The 17915-nt window shown below is 35.5% G+C and overlaps 1 pseudogene; it reads left to right on the top strand.

Annotated features, from left to right (window-relative positions):
• The first annotated feature begins 1944 nt into the window (after window positions 1-1944).
• LOC120131867 lies at window positions 1945-11008 on the top strand (annotated as a pseudogene).
• The last annotated feature ends 6907 nt before the right edge of the window (window positions 11009-17915 follow it).

Genomic DNA, 17915 nt, shown 5'->3' with positions numbered 1-17915 from the left:
TTAATGAGAAATTCAAAAAATACCATTAATGTACCTTCACAATTACCAAATGCCATTGAATTTTCTTCCAATAAAATATTCCTTAGTCAAAGATGAATCAACTTGGCTTTTAATTTTTACTTTGGCCATGCAATTTTCAAAAAATACATTTTAATCCCTATTTTCCACTATTTAACTAAATCTGAAAAATTACTCTATTCTAAGCTAAATTTATTTAATATAAAATATGAAAAAATATTTCCACCATTTCTAACATCATTCAAATTTTTGTAAAATTCCGGCTCGATCCGATTATCTCATTTCAATGCCGAACTTTATCACTTTATAACTTTTAGCACAAATCCCATACCGAAAATATGATTCCCAAGAAAATCCTTGTTTTAGGTCAATATGTTCATTTACGGGCTAAAATATATAACTTTTAAAAATTACATTTTTAGTCCCCAAACTTTTACAAAGTTTATACTTTAGCCTTTAAACTTTCAAAACTTATATTTTAGTCACTAGTCAAAATTTGAGGTATTACACTATTGGTGGGAGCAACAACGATGGTAGACAACCTACGCTGGAATAGATGCTTGAGGATTTAGGATTTTGATATTTTTTGACATTTTATAAATATTTTAGATTTTTGAAATAATTTTATTTTTATTTTTTTTGAATTGTTGATTAACGATCGTTATTTTGTAAACACTTAAATTGAAAGGAAAATAAACACCTAATTGGGAAGAGGGTTTTTTTTTGTATGAAGCCTATTTTCAATTTTCAAATTCATTCCAATTTGGGATATATATTAAGCATATGAAGCTCTACTATTGAAGTTCCAATAACAAATTAATTAAAAGTTCAATAATGACAGGCATCCGGCTGATCTCCACCAGCATTGTGCAATCTGCGAATTACAATAACCAAGCTCAAAAAATCGACTTAACCCCATGGGATCTTCAGTTCATTCTTGCAGATTACTGTTATTTATTATAAAAGTATAATAGTAATAAATTAAAAATATAATTAAAATATAGTTATATTAATTATCACTTGTTTATGAATTTAAAAATATAATCAAAATCTACACCAATCAAGTGACTTCGGTGGTAAAAAATATTATTGTTATTTATCGAGGTTTCGGGTTCGAGCACCAGAAATGCCAAAGGCGTAAGCGTTTAATCTCAAATGGTTAAGATTTATCTCTGAACAAATACTGCATTGTACTTACCTCATATTAATCAAAACATATAATTAAAAAATCTAATTATATTTTAATTTTAAAAAATTAATAAATTGATACGTAGGTCATTCCGGTTCTTCCTTATCACCTAAGTTACTTTCTATAACATTAATTATTGTTCTAAATCACTTATTAAGGTTTCTTTAATAACACTAATCAAACAATTTTAGTGGTTAAGATTTATTATTATCTCTTAAAATCTTAGAGTTGAAATCAAATATATCAAGGATATAAACATTATTATCAAATAATTAAAAATAATTAAATAAATGTTTTTTTATATCCACGTTAAATTAAAAAAAAAAATCTTTTAAAATACTTATATATACGTGCATTTATATATATGATTTTTTTAAACAAAATTATTGTCGCGTACCAATTTGTTATCAAATTAATTATAGAAAAAAACTATCTTTAAATTAGTAACGGGATAGAATTACAGCAGTAAAATTTCTAAAGTAATGACGATGGAGGAATCAAGAAAGATGGTCTCTAAGATAGTGGCTCGTGTATCTGTTCCAAAGTCCATCAGGGGAGGCCATGTCTTTTGATAAAAGAATATCAGGTTCTCACTCCATAATGGGATAAGGTTTCATTCCACTAGTCCAATGCCTGGCCTTTTGCTTTCCTCTCTTCCGAATTATTCAATTTGAAAAATGTCTGAGTTTTGGATGGACTGTCCCCGAAAACGGTTTTCTGAAACAGAAAGTGTTTGAATTAGAATGCAGTTTGATTATCGTTCTCTTGCCAGTTAAATACCATTAGGAAGAACAATAAAGTTGCATTTGCTTGCACAATTATTAAAGAGAAACCAAAATAACAATGATAATTGGTATAAGCTCTGGTACAGGAGTATAGTAGTATACTATCTTTCGATCTTTGCCAGTTATAACAGTTTTATTATCCATCTCAAAACTCTTTCCAATTCTCAATCTCTCTTCTGAAGCGGTAACCTTATCAATCGAAGAAGAAGAGGAAGAAGAAGAAGAAAAATGGGTACCCAAAGGAAGACCCTCTTCTTCGTTTTTTTACTGTTGCTATCCACTACTCACTCCTTCTATCTCCCCGGTGTTGCCCCTCGCGATTTCCAAAGGGTACCCTATTTTTCTTTTCTATTTTTGTTCTACATCTCTCTGGGTTTATCTTAGCTTTCTTATCGTTAACTTTTGTGTTGATTTGTGGGTTGGTGTTGGTTTTTGTTGATGGGGATGGGACTTGTTGGATCTAGTGTTTTTAAGGTTTGATCTGATGTTTTGGTGATTCATTTCCTCTAGATCGGTATTTTTAGATTTGATTTTTCGTTTTAAAGTCACATTTGCTTGTTCTCAATTTTGAATCTGAATGTTGGGTTAGTAATTGTGTAAGCTGAAGAAAGCATTTCAGTTCAGTGTGCCCGAGTTAAAACTAAACTACTAAAGTGAAATTAAAGACAAAGCAAACATATATACTTATGCCATTCGTTTATTTTCTTAATCTTAATGCTCAGAAAATCCTATTTTGTTTAACCAATGATGGAATGTTGAATGTGTAATTGACTGAATTGCAGTTTGCAACGTCTTCAATATAGAGATTGGCTAACGTATTGAGTTTTTGAGCACTGTTAAACTTGTTTTGGCTTTAAAGATGGAATCCCAATTGTGCTTTCTTGCATTAATAATTGTTCTAGTTCAATCTTAATATTTTGAGTTGCCCAGATGTATGATGCCCCTTAAAGCACCATGTGTCCCGAGTCCTGATTGTGTAATGTGAAGGACAACAATTATGTGCAAACACCTAAATTAATATAGTTTTAGATTCATAGTGTAATTGACAGTGATGTGTTATTGTTTTTGAATGTGGCTTATGGTTTTAGAACTTTGAAGTTAGTAGATCTGGAACTATTTTGCATGCTTCTCTAGGGTATATATTACTGAGCGTTTATAGTTTCAGGGAAAAGGGATACGAGGAGTAAATGTTTAGATTTTATTGTTTTGATTCTGAAGTTTTTAAAGATCTTTTTCTTACAGTTTTTGTCTCTTTTTTGTTCTTAAATTGTACTATTTTTTTTCTGATTCTGGACAGGGTGATCCCCTTTATGTAAAAGTGAACAAATTATCATCTACAAAGACTCAACTTCCGTATGACTATTACTTCTTAAACTACTGTAAGCCACCCAAGATTTTGAACAGTGCCGAAAATTTGGGTGAGGTGTTACGCGGTGATCGCATAGAGAATTCTGTCTACACTGTGAGCATCATGACCTTTTGTGGTGTTATTTACTAATAGTTGGTTAAAAGTGGTATTTAATGAAAAGCTTTATAGATTATATTTTCTATTCTTATTTCATCGTTTATCATGGCTTTTGCTTTAGTTTGAGATGAGGGAGGATCTGCCTTGCAAAGCAGTATGTCGAATAAAATTTGATGCGGACTCTACAAGAATTTCAAGGAAAAAATTGACGATGAATATCAAGTTAATATGTAAGTAACAAGTATGACACCAATGTTTCCTTGTTCCATAATCTTCATGGAAATGTTTTGTATGACCCCCTCTGTTTGCTTCCCCGCCACTCTCCTCTATCTCCATTGGTGGTTAATGCATTTGCAGTGTATGTTTATACTAAATTAACTGGATTTGATGCTCAGGATTCTCGACAATCTTCCGGTTGCTGTTCTTAGACAAAGAAGAGATGGAAGTCAGTCAACGACATATGAACATGGTTTCCGTGTGGGGTTCAAGGGAATTATGCTGGGGTATGTTCAAGGAAGTTGGTATTGCCTTCAAAATTTGTTTTTTTAATCTTAGCAGTCTATACGCCTTTTGCAGAGCAAGGAGGAGAAGTATTTCATCAACAACCACTTGAGCTTCCGGGTCATGTTTCATAGGGATACTGAGACTGATGCTGCTAGAATTGTTGGATTGAGGTTACTCCTAAAAGGTTTTGTACCTATTTTTCCTTTTTTCCTCTGGTTTCCTTTTTCCTTTTGCATTTAGTTGAACCGCGTTCATTAGTATGGATGATATATGCCAAATGGTGTAGTGCTATGTTACTTGTATCTCTTTTATTTCTTTTTTGTTTCTGAATACATATAGCCACACAAAGTTCTCGAGTACTTGAGAACTTTTTATGTGCTTTTTGATTTATTATTCCTCAGTTTCATCAAAATATAGTTGAATTAACAACTTGTACTGTCATCAAGGAAAAAGAGGTATGGAAACCATATGAATTTGTGTCATTCAACATTAGAAATGACCTTTTAAAAAAAATAGAAACTAAGATTTTTAAGATAAGAGTCAATTTCTGTTGGTTAAAGGACTTGCTTGTGTCATTGTTCATTGTGTGGCTTTTATAAACAGCATTAATCATGAATACAAGGAATGGGATAAGAAGAATCCTCAGATAACAACATGCAATAAAGACACCAAAAATATAGTTCCAGGTAGCACTGTTCCACAAGAAGTCGACCTAGGCAAGGAGGTTGTGTTCACATATGATGTAACTTTCAAGGTACTCTGCATCCCTTTTCTCTTCTTATCATTGATCTTTTTTTACTGTATATCCTGATGCATAGATTAACATGTGGTTTTCTTTAGGAGAGTGATATCAAATGGGTTTCTCGTTGGGACACGTACCTTTTAATGAATGATGATCAAATCCACTGGTTCTCCATCATAAACTCATTGATGATCGTTCTCTTTCTATCTGGCATGATAGCTATGATCATGATGAGAACATTGTATAAAGATATTTCAAACTACAACCAATTGGAAACCCAAGATGAGGCTCAGGAAGAAACTGGATGGAAACTTCTCCATGGAGATGCATTTAGGGCTCCGGTCAGTTATGGTTTACTCTGTGTTTATGTTGGTACAGGTGTCCAGATATTTGCAATGACGCTTGTGACAATGATGTTTGCATTGTTGGGCTTCTTATCTCCATCCAATCGTGGAGGGCTTATGACTGCTATGGTTCTTTTGTGGGTTTTCATGGGAATATTCGCTGGTTACTCTTCAGCCCGTCTATACAAAATGTTCAAGGGCACATAGTGGAAGAGAAATACTTTGAAAACATCATTTATGTTTCCAGGAGTCTTATTTGTAATCTTCTTTGTGCTGAATGCACTCATTTGGGGAGAGCAGTCTTCTGGTGCAGTGCCATTTGGGACAATGATAGCTCTTGTTTGCTTATGGTTTGGTATATCAGTTCCATTGGTCTTTGTTGGCAGTTACTTGGGTTTCAAAAAACCAGCCATGGAAGACCCTGTGAAGACCAACAAAATTCCCAGGCAGATACCGGAGCAGGCATGGTACATGAAGCCACTCTTCTCTATACTCATCGGAGGTATTCTTGTTAAAATGGTTTTCAAGTTTGGTAACCAACTTTGAAAAAATTGTTTTCAAAGTTTGGTAAATGTTTCTTGAAAATGGTTTTCAAAGTTTGGTAAATGTTTCTTTGAAAATAGTTTTTCAAAGTTTGGTAGATGTTTGTTGAAAAATGATAATGGGATAATCACAATTAATCCCTAGGTTTTAGGGTATTTACAAGATTAAGTCCTTAAGTTTTAACTATAAATACCCTAGCTCATTTAGCTTCAAAACCATCCAAAAAATCATTTCTTTCTCCCAATACTAGAGATTTTTCTTGTGAGTAGTGAGTGTTTTGTAAACACCTGTAAATTTTCTCTCTTAGTAAAAGATCTGCAGCAGTCCGGAGACGTAATCACAATTGGCTGAACTCCGTTATCAATTTCGGGTATTATTTTTCCGCTTTTATTTTGCATTCTCACTAATCTAGTTATATGGAAATTACTTGTACTTGGTTTATTTCCCAACAACTGGTAATCAGAGCTTTTGGTTGTGAATTTTGTCAATTTTTGTGAGGTTACTATTCACGTGAATAGTGAATTTCGTGAATAGTAAAATTTTGTCGGCGATACAAATTTGTTGACGGAGGTGTTCTAATACACGGTGGTTCGCAAGAATTGTCAGAAACGATCCAAACGAAACCAGATTCGAGTGGGAGCGATGGCTGCAGACGAAGGGAATGTGAAAATTGAAAAGTTCGATGGTGCGGACTTTGGCTTTTGGAAGATGCAGATTGAAGATTTTCTGTACCAGAAAAATCTATATCAACCTCTCTCAGGAAAGCAACCAGAGGGCATGAAGAATGAAGACTGGGCTCTTCTCGACAGGTAAGCACTCGGAGTTATCCGACTGACGTTATCCCGCAATGTTGCTTTCAACATAGCAAAGGAAAAGACCACGGCGGGTCTTATGGCGGCTCTCTCCAGTATGTATGAGAAGCCATCAGCCTCAAACAAAGTGCACTTGATGAGGCGATTATTCAATTTGCGGATGACGGAAGGGGCATCGATGTCACAACACCTAAATGAACTCAACACAATCACAACTCAGTTGAGTTCAGTGGAAATTGAATTCGATGATGAAGTTCGAGCTTTAATTCTCTTATCATCTCTACCAGATAGTTGGAATGCTACTGTTACAGCAGTTAGCAGCTCACCGGGAAATAGTAAATTGAAATTCGACGATGTTCGGGATCTGGTACTGAGCGAAGAAATTCGACGGAGAGAATCGGGTGAAGCATCAACCTCCTCAGTCTTGCACACGGAGTCCAGAGGGAGAACTTCAGAAAGAAATTCAAATCATGGCAGATCGAAATCCACACGGGGAAAATCCACAACGGGAAAGAAAGATTTTACCTGTTATAATTGTGGCAAGAAGGGTCACTTTAAAAGAGATTGTCGAGCACTGAAGAAAAATACCGGCGCACAGGAATCTGCCAACGTGACAGAGGAGACAGGTGATGCCATGATTCTAAGCGTCAACAGTCCGATTGAATCATGGATCTTAGATTCAGGGGCATCTTTCCACTCCAACCCATGCCGAGAAATCATGGAAAATTATGTCAGTGGTGATTTTGGGAAGCTTCATCTAGCTGATGATGAAACCTTAAAGATCGTCGGAAAATGAGACATCCGACTAAAGTTGCCAAACCAAACCACCTGGACGCTGAAAGGAGTGAGACATATTCCTGGCCTCAAAAGAAATTTGATTTCTGTAGGACAGCTTGATAGTGAAGGATTTAGCACAACCTTTTCAGGCTGTGAATGAAAGATTACCAAATGAGCACTCGTCATTGCTCGTGGTAAGAAAACTGGTACTCTCTATATAACATCAAATTTAGAGAATATCATTGCAGTAGCAGATGCTGATGGAAAATCAAACCTATGGCACCAAAGGCTTGGCCATATGAGCGAGAAAGGGATGAAGACACTTTTGTCAAAGGGGAAGCTGCCAGATCTAAAGAATGTAGATGTCGAACTATGCGAGGATTGCATCTTTGGCAAACAAAAGAAAGTCAGCTTTGCAAAGATTGGTAAGACACCCAAGGCTGAAAAGTTAGAGTTGGTTCATACTGATGTATGGAGACCATCTCCAATTCCATCTCTTGCAGGCTCATTATATTATGTCACCTTCATCGATGATTCTACAAGGAAGGTGTGGGTTTATTTTTTGAAAAAGAAATCAGAAGTCTTTGATACATTCAGAAAATAGAAGGCCATGGTGGAAAATAAGACTGGTTTGAAAGTCAAGCGGTTTAGGTCTGATAATGGATGAGAGTACAAAAATAGAAGATTCAGAGATTTCTGCGCAAACAATGGGATCAAGATGAAGACAATAGCAGAGCGCATGAACAGAACTCTGAATGAACATGCCAGAAGCATGAGGATATATGTCGGATTGCCCAAATTTCTATGGGCTGAAGCTATCAACACTGCAGCTTACCTGATCAACCGTGGGCCCTCAGTTCCTTTGGATGGCAGAATACCAGAGGAAGTTTGGAGCAAGAAAGAAATAAACCTTTCACACTTAAGAGTGTTTGGTTGTATTTCTTATGTACACATAGATTCTGCTGAAAGAAGTAAACTTGATGTCAAGTCCAACAAATGCGTCTTTATTGGTTATGGTGGTGATGAGTTCGGTTACCGATTTTGGGACTACGAAAATCGAAAGATAATCAGAAGCAGAGATGTCATTTTCAATGAGAATGTGATGTACAAAGACAGATCAACTGTAGAATCAAGTAGCTCCAATATCGAAGCTGAAACAAAAGAATTTGCTGAGTTTGAGGAGATTTCTGGAAATGATGTTCAGATCAGTCCTGAAGCAGTTCAAGAAGAACCAGGCACACCGGAACTAAGACACTCCTCCAGAATTCCTAAACCAACCCAACGGTATTCTCCTTCTTTGCACTACTTGTTGCTGACTGACAATGGTGAACCAGAGTGCTATGATGAAGCAATGCAAGTGGAGGATTCAGTCAAGTGGGAGTCTTCCATGAAAGATGAGATGGACTCGCTTTTGTCAAATCAGACGTGGGAATTAGTTGAATTACCACCAGGCAAGAAAGCGCTTCACAACAAGTGGATTTACAGGATCAAAGAAAAGCACGATGGGAGCAAACGCTACAAAGCGAGATTGGTTGTCAAAGGTTTTCAGCAAAAGAAGGTATTGACTACAATAAAATTTTCTCTCCAGTCGTGAAACTGTCTACTATCAGACTGGTGTTGAAAATTGTAGCTGCAGAGAATTTACATCTTGAGCAGTTAGATGTAAAGACACTTTCCTTCATGGTGATTTGGAGGAAGAAATCTATATGAGGCAGCCAGAAGGCTTCATAGAGGCAGACAAGAAAAACCTGGTATGCAGGTTGAAGAAGAGCTTATATGGTTTAAAACAAGCTCCTAGACAGTGGTACAAGAAGTTCGATAGTTTCATGAGTAGCAGTGGTTTTACCAGATGCCAAGCAGATCATTGTTGCTACATCAAGAGGTTCGACAATAGCTTAATTATTTTATTGTTGTACGTTGATGACATGCTCGTTGCAGGCTCAGACATGCAAGAGATTATAAACTTGAAGCAAAAATTGTCAAAGCAGTTTGCTATGAAGGATCTGGGCGCTGCAAAGCAGATTTTGGGATGAGGATCAAGAGAGATACAAAGTCAGAGACTTTGATATTATCACAGGCTGAGTACATCAACAAAGTACTCTCCAGGTTCAACATGCAAGATGCTAAACCAGTAAGTACACATTTAGGTGTTCATTTCAGACTCTCTAAAGAACAGTCACCAAATACGGAGGAAGAACGTGCACACATGGTGAAGGTGTCGTACGCCTCAGCAATTGGAAGTCTGATGTATGCCATGGTTTGTACCAGACCAGATATCAAGCAGTGGGAGCTGTTAGCAGGTACATGAATAATCCGGGCAAGGTACACTGGAAGCAGTCAAATGATCCTCAGATATCTGCGGGGTACCACAAACAAAGCACTTTGTTTCAAAGGTGGAGATGATACTGACAGGCTATGTAGATGCTGACTTAGCCGGAAATGTTGACATCAGAAGGAGCACTATAGGGTATGTCTATACTCTAGGAGGAACCGCAGTGAGTTGGGTTTCTCAACTACAGAAGATAGTTGCTCTCTCCACAACTGAAGCAATATGTCGCTGTTACGGAAGCTAGCAAGGAGATGGTTTGGCTCCAAAGTTTCTTGGAAGAGTTAGGCAAGAAACAAGAAAACAATGTCTTGTATTGCGACAGTCAAAGTGCTATACATCTAGCAAAGAATCCGTCTTTTCATTCCAGGACAAAGCACATACAATTGAGATATCATTTTATCCGGTCTCTTCTGGAAGATGAGATTTTGAAACTTGAAAAGATCAGTGGAGCTCAAAATCCGGCAGATATGTTGACAAAGACGGTGACTACAGACAAACTGAAGTTGTGTTCAACTTCAGTTGGTATGCTAGAGTAACAAGACTAGAAAAGTATTGCATTGATCGAGGTGTGAAGACAGATTAAAATCAGTCTTCAAGTGGGAGATTGTTAAAATGGTTTTCAAGTTTGGTAACCAACTTTGAAAAAATGGTTTTCAAAGTTTGGTAAATGTTTCCTTGAAAATGGTTTTCAAAGTTTGGTAAATGTTTCTTTGAAAATTAGTTTTTCAAAGTTTGGTAGATGTTTGTTGAAAAATGATAATGGGATAATCACAATTAATCCCTAGGTTTTAGGGTATTTACAAGATTAAGTCCTTAAGTTTTAACTATAAATACCCTAGCTCATTTAGCTTCAAAACCATCCCAAAAATCATTTCTTTCTCCTAATACTAGAGAGTTTTCTTGTGAGTAGTGAGTGTTTTGTAAACACCTGTAAATTTTCTCTCTTAGTAAAAGATCTGCAGCAGTCCAGAGAAGTAAGCACAATTGGCTGAACTCCGTTATCAATTTCGAGTATTATTTTTTCGCTTTTATTTTGCATTCTCACTAATCTGGTTATAGGGAAATTACTTGTACTTGGTTTATTTCCCAATAATTCTTCCTTTTGGGGCTGTTTTTATTGAGATGTTCTTCATCTTGACATCTATATGGCTGAACCAATTATATTACATCTTTGGCTTCCTTTTCATAGTGTTCATCATTCTAATAATCACATGTGCTGAGATAACAATTGTGCTATGCTACTTCCAGTTGTGCAGTGAAGACTACCATTGGTGGTGGAGATCCTACTTAACCGCCGCCTCCTCTGCACTTTACCTTTTGTTGTACTCGGCTTTCTATTTCTTTACCAAGTTGGAGATCATGAAGCTGGTTTCGGGCATCCTTTACTTTGGCTACATGATGATTGTTTCATATGCCTTCTTTATCCTGACAGGAACCATTGGTTTCTATGCTTGCTTTTGGTTTGTTAGAAAGATCTATTCCTCTGTGAAAATCGACTGAGATCAAAGGTGAGAACGTAGAAACACGATCAGACATATGCCACCATTTACAGGCCAGGCAAGACGAAAGCATGTTGCACAGACTATTTCGGGAAATAGCATATGCTATAGAAAAAAGTCATTTTCCTAGTCTCTACAATCTCTTTTATTATTTTGCTCATTTGAGGGTATCTTAGCTTGTCATATTGTCTAAACTGTTAAAACTTGTGTAACCATTCTCATTTTAGTAGTTTCTACTAAGAGTAAAATTTGTGATCTAGTATTTAGATGTTTTGATTAAATAATAATCTCAACAGAACAAATAAAGTGGAACTCATCAGTTCATTTTAAATATATGTGGCGCGTTAGATGTACTGTATCGTTTATTACACTATTTCATATTGTTAATGCGTCGGTCTATATTGTGTTTTAATGTCTAAAACTATCAAAAGTATCAATCTCCCCCCCCATAAATCAGGGATGGAGCTACGGGAGAAGGTGTCCGTCGCCTCCTAAAAATCTAAAATCATCATATATTTTAAATTTTTTGTATTTTCTATTGAAAATTTGTTTTTGTCTCTCTTAAAATTTTATAAGTTCAATTTCTGTAACACCCTAGTCTAGATAGACCCAAAGATCCATAGATTACAATGTTACAGGAGACTACCAAAATAGTGGCCTAAAATTTCTTTTAAAACTGCTTGTAAATATATGAAATTTAGACGTTTACAAATAATGGGGAGCTCCCAAAATACATACGCTAAATAACACAATATGGAGTTTCAAAAGAGTTACGACTAAATACATAACAAGGTTCATAATAGTACATGCCCTCTAAAGATGACTCAAGACATACTCTGAAAGGTCTCTGGAAATCTGAATATGTTGCACTGGAATATCTGATGACGATAACTCTCCACGACTTGCTCCCTAAGAACCTGCACACGAAAATATATTCCGAGTGCTGAGCTTACGAGCTAAGTGCCTTACTGAAAACTCTACTATACTATATGCATTCACTAGATGAAGTGACAAGTGGCACATGTTTGAGTGTACAACTACTGGACTGCTAATTTGTGGCTGGCATATGGTGCGACTGAGGGATTCTGCAACTCAGAGCTCACACGCCCCTCTAGAACTGCCGAAGCACCATCGGATACTCCTAGGTGAGATCCGAAATTTTGCATCTGTACGTACACCCACCAACTTACTCCATCGAGTCTTGGGGCATCTGCGCCCAGTCGACTCATGTAGTGTCGTGGCACTGACTTGGATCCACTGATTATCGTAATTCTACTAAAAGGAACTCAGGTGTCTTTATCGTTTCCCGAGCGTCAAACAAGGCTAGTTTTATCTAAATCTAGATATTTCTGTTTCTATTGTTCTGATATTAATTATTGTTCTCGCTTGAAGTCTTATTTGAGGATATATTGAAATGTTGGGGTACCTCGAGTCAAATTCCCTTAAAAACTGACCTTTTTTTGTCCAAAACAGACTGAAAGTATCGATGCAATCCCAAGAGTGTCGATACTCCTGCAAAAGTTTAACACATATTTCCGTATACGTCCTCGTATATGAGTCACAGATGTCACATACTTTTAAAACATTTTCGTACTTGAAAACCCGTAAAATTTTGTTTATTTAAATAAACAGTTTAATAATATAGTTTATAAAACATTCTTCAACTACTAATATATAAAATAACATTTAAAATCCATCAAACAGTAGTCTAAGTTCAAGTGTAATATAATACTACATCAAATACCAAGTATCTTATCATAGCATCACAACATATCTAAGTACATGCCAACTAGTAATATCAAAATAAACATATAGAGATGTCATACTGTTACTAATGGGACAATCTCTGATAGATGATATCAGCCACACTCCTTACTTCGATTATACTCGATTATCTACGCATGAAACCATCATACGCTAAGTATTCACTTAGCGAGACATAATAATATAAATGAGGCGTAACCAAACATAAGTATGTCATAAAAGGTCAAAATATGAATTTAATCGTATAAATCATAATAATACATAAAACTGACTTGGTAAACAAAGTTTCTTTCAAATAACATGCGAAACAATATTTAGTATTCCCATCATAACTATCAATCAGTATTTTCCAAAATATATATTTATTGCCCAATGTATGTCAAATGAGAATGCAAGGTAGATGAGTTACACATAAGTGATGAACGAAAGTATAGGTACTGTAGTGACATCAACACTATACTATTATAATAGAATGGTAATTCACAAACTCATTATGAATACCATGGATGCACACATAGTGCCGAAACTACACAAAGTACTGATACAAAAATGCAACATATGCATTAAACAAAATCGATCAATAACCATCATACACAAAGTATGTCGAAATGCACCTACGACTCTCAATGCACATACAGTAGGCCTTTAAATCAAATTCGCAGATTAAACATTTATTCTGAAACATCGATAGCTATTAAAACAATATAAAAGTTCATCAATCTAATTTTAGAGTAGTTTATACTCTAAAATTATTCGTAAAATCATTTTCATAAACTTTATGAAAATATTTCAAAATACGGTAAAACATGCTTTTTTAAAAACATTCGAGGTTGACTCATCGTAAGTCGTCCTCATATCATATAAGTACATAATAAATACACTCTCCTAATATGTCTTATTGTAGTCCGACTATTTTGGAACTTTTTCCTTGCCTTTTTGTTTGCTCGTCTCACGAATTTGATTATGATCTTCATAAGCATCCATAATCACACATACCAATATAAAATACAATGCTAGTATCCTTACTAACATTTATACAAAATAATAACACTCAATATCAATATTATTTTCGAATTATTTTAAAATTCATCTTAACTTTTCCTTTTTATTCATAATGAACTCTTATCATAAATTCTTCAATTCAAGCCCAAATAAGCCCAATAAATTTCCAGAATTAAACTTCCAGCTCAATACCTCAACAATGCCATAATTACCACTTAAGCCACTAACTTTCTCAATATTCACCATTTTGTACTTAAACTTTGCCAACTTTCTAAAATGGCTTAATTTCACATTCTAAATTTAATTTAAGCCCTCAAACAATAATTTCAAGTATTGTACATCAATTAGTGAGTAATTACACAATCAACCCATAACTTTTCAAAATTTCCAAATAGGTCCCTCAACTTTTAAAAAATTACACTTTGGCCCTAAAATTTTTCTAAGGCTTGTATAACCTTCCAAATATCATTTCTAAGCCATGGGAATTTTTCCACAATTTTTCCCAACCTATTTTCCCATGGTCGAATGCTTTAGGGTGTAAATCTCATGATTTTCACTTGATTCAAGTATGAAACCAACCTCTATTCAACATTTAAAGACCTCTAGAATCAAACCCATAACTTAATTTCATCAAAATACATCCTTCCCCTGAAGCTACAGTTTGGCTGAATCTAACATAGGCTTATATAGACATGTACAAGTGATTTTAATCAACAATCATGCTTGTATATGATTCTACAACCTCAAAAACATCAAAATCCTTCATCAATTTCATAAACCCTAGTGTGAACACAAACCTTAAATTTTGGGATCTTTGAACACAAGAAAGATTAGCATGCAATATTGGTACCAAATGATAGTGTTTTTCGCGTAAAACAATTTTCTATTTCACGGCATAATCCAAAATCCAAAAGAAAATTGCTCAAAAATTAAAAAGAAAATTTTTATTACCTTAGTCATGGGGATCACGAAATGGATCTGAAAAATGGCCAAAGTTTCATGAAATTTTCATGTAATTTCATGTTAATTTAACCTTTATTTAAGCTTAAATGAATAAAATATGCATTTAAAGAAAAATGTCCATTTTGCCATTAATGAAACATGATAATTACCATCCAACCAAGCCACATCAATCTTATCATCTTTAAAAAGTCAAATATGAACAAATTATTTTACCTTTTTCCAATTTTACCAAGCAACTTTCCAAAAATTGCATTCTTGCCACTTTGATCCAACGATTCAAATTAAACATGGAAATAAACCTTCAAATCCAATGATCCATATTATTTTTCATCATTTTAACATGTGAAAATAATATTTTTAAGCTTAATTTATCATCCTTCAATTTTTTCCAAAATTTCTATTTGATCCGATTTACCGATTTCATACCAGACTTTAACCCTTTCTAGTTTTCAACATAAATTCCGGGTCAAGAATATGAATTTAATAAAACCCCACTCTCAAGAGTAAACTATCTATTTATTGAATAAAAATTATTTTTGGAAAAATTACCACTTAGGTCCCTAAACTTTTCCCATTTTTATACTATAGACACTAAACTTTCAAAACTTATATTTTGGTCACTAACCAAAATTTGGGGTATTAAAAAAGGTTTCGATAATTTATATAAGTAACAATACTTTTAAAAATTCTGTTCTGCCTAGTTTCGAAGCTTTCTGGGAGTTTCGAAACTATAAATCAAAGTATCGATACTAAACTCACGAGTTTATCCGAGAAAAGAATAAATTTCGATACTATATCTCTCGTATCAAAACTCAACTTGTAGAGAGCATAAACTATATGCAAAAACTCCTATTCTACTATCCCAAAGACCTTAATGAGGTCCCTAAACATTATTAATGTTTTATGAAGATACAAAGAAGCATAAATAGGGCTTTAAACATATTTATAACTCTAAAACATGAAATTTACCATGAGATGCTTTAAGTTTATGCAACCTACCACATTTCATCTAAATGACTTACATATGGTATAATCGAGTCAAGAGTGAGTTATCTTTTATGTTAAACTACTGAAAACACTCAATGTTCAACCAAGGGTGAGTTTCTCATTCCCTTTAACTTTGGAGCTTTCTCCAATCTCTCTCACTAAAAAAACATCAAGGGATAGTTTACTAGCTGAAAGAAATGGTTAATAAGGTAATAAGAACACTTCTTAAGCCTATGGATTATTGAAAATGGGCTGAAATCTTGAAACTCTTAAACCTCACAAAACCCTTTTCTTGGCTCCCATTGTGAAATAGTGAAGTTGAAGATTCAAAAGAAAGCTCTAAAGATGCTGAATTCACTTCTTACTTTGGTTTGAAGAAATAAACTGAAACTAAACCAAAGGTTCCACCTTTGATCAAGAGAATGATGAAGAAGAGAAAGATAACTTTGGAGAATAAGACAAGGGAAGTGAAGAAAAAGAGAAGTTGAAAATCAGACGTGAGATCACTAATCTTAATTGGGTTTCAGCCTTTACTTTGAATAATGGTATATTTTCTTTCTTGGTCATTCTGATTTTAGTTGTAAGCCAAAAATACCCTTTTATCCACAATTGTGCTCAATCCAAGCCCAATTCCACTTATTCTTGGGTTAAGGCTTCCTACAAGCTAGAGATTTAATCCAAGACCCATCTCGGGTTAGCCCAAAACTTCTAACCCGGGATCCATGACGTTATAACTCTCCCTTTATAAATAAAATTTCGTCCTCGAAATTTACCTAGGTAGAAGATATGAGGATACTGAAGCTTCATATTCTCCTCTGTTTCCCACTTTGCTTCCTCAACGCCATGGTTCCTCCATAACACTTCCAATAAAGGAACCCTCTTGTTCCTTAACTCATTCCTTTCACTCGTCAATATTCTGACTGGTTCCTCTGAGTGGGTCATATCTGATTTGACCTCAATCTGTTTTAAAGGTATGACGTGCGAAGGATTAGAGCGGTATCTTCTGAGCATAGATACATGGAACACATTGTGAATGCCCTTTAACTCTAGTGGTAAAGCTAGTCTGTAAGCCACTGGTCCAATTCTCTCAAGCACCTCGTAAGGTCCTATGAAATGAGGAGTCAACTTGCCCTTGAACCCAAAGCGGAACACCTTCTTCCAAGGGTAAACCTTGAAGAACACCTTGTCCCCAACTGCGAACTCGATGTTCTTACGCTTTAAATCTGCGTAAGACATATATTTGTCTGAATCCTCCTTAAGTCGACTCTAAATCAACCGAACCTTCTATTTTATCTCTCGGATCAAGTTTAGGCCTACTATTTTACCATCACTGAGCTCTGTCCAATAAAGCAGAGTCCTACACTTACGCCCATATAAGACCTTGTATAGAGCCATCTGAATGCTCGACTGGAAACTGTTGTTGTAAGCAAACTCCACTAATGACAAGTGGTCATCCCCACTACCCTCTAGATCGAGGATAATACACCTAAGCATGTCCTCGATAATCTAGATAACTTGTTTTAACTAGCCAACTTTCTGAGGATGAAAAGTTATGCTGAAGTGTAGTCGGGTACCTAGGGACTCATGAAGAGCTTCCCAAAAGCGAGAAGTAAACCGAGGGTCTCTGTCTACAATGATTGAAGTCGGAACACCGTGCAACCTCACTATCTCACAGATATACAACTGAGTTAACCTCTCTAAGGTATAATTCATCCTAACTAGGAGGAAGTGAGCTGATTTGGCAAAGCGGTCTACTATAACCCAAACTGTGTCGTGTCTCTGTCTAGTCATTGGTAACCCGATCACAAAGTCACTGGTCACTCTGTCCCATTTCCTCTAAGGAATCTAAATGGGCTGAAGAAAACATGAGGGAACTTGGTGTTCTACCTTAACCTGTTGACACACTAGACATATAACGACAAACTCTAATACTTTCATTTTCATGCCCGACCAATAGAACAATCTACGAAGCTCTTGGTACATCTTGTTACTGCCTGGGTGTACGGAGAGTGGAATGCAGTGTGCTTCATGGAGAATCTTACTACGTAACTGAGCATCTGCAGATACGTATAACCGGCCCTTGAAGTATAACACATCTTCATCTCAAAGCTCAAAATCCGAGGCCTCGCCTTGGCGAACCTACTCGATTCAACTTCTCAACTGGTCATATGTACTCTGTAGCCTCTTAACTT

The sequence above is a fragment of the Hibiscus syriacus genome, unplaced genomic scaffold, assembly GCF_006381635.1.
Source record: "Hibiscus syriacus cultivar Baekdansim isolate YM2019G1 unplaced genomic scaffold, ASM638163v2 tig00110556_pilon, whole genome shotgun sequence".
Lineage (NCBI taxonomy): Eukaryota > Viridiplantae > Streptophyta > Magnoliopsida > Malvales > Malvaceae > Hibiscus > Hibiscus syriacus.
The sequence above is the reverse complement of the archived record's forward strand: the minus strand, read 5'-3'. Positions and strand labels throughout refer to the sequence as shown.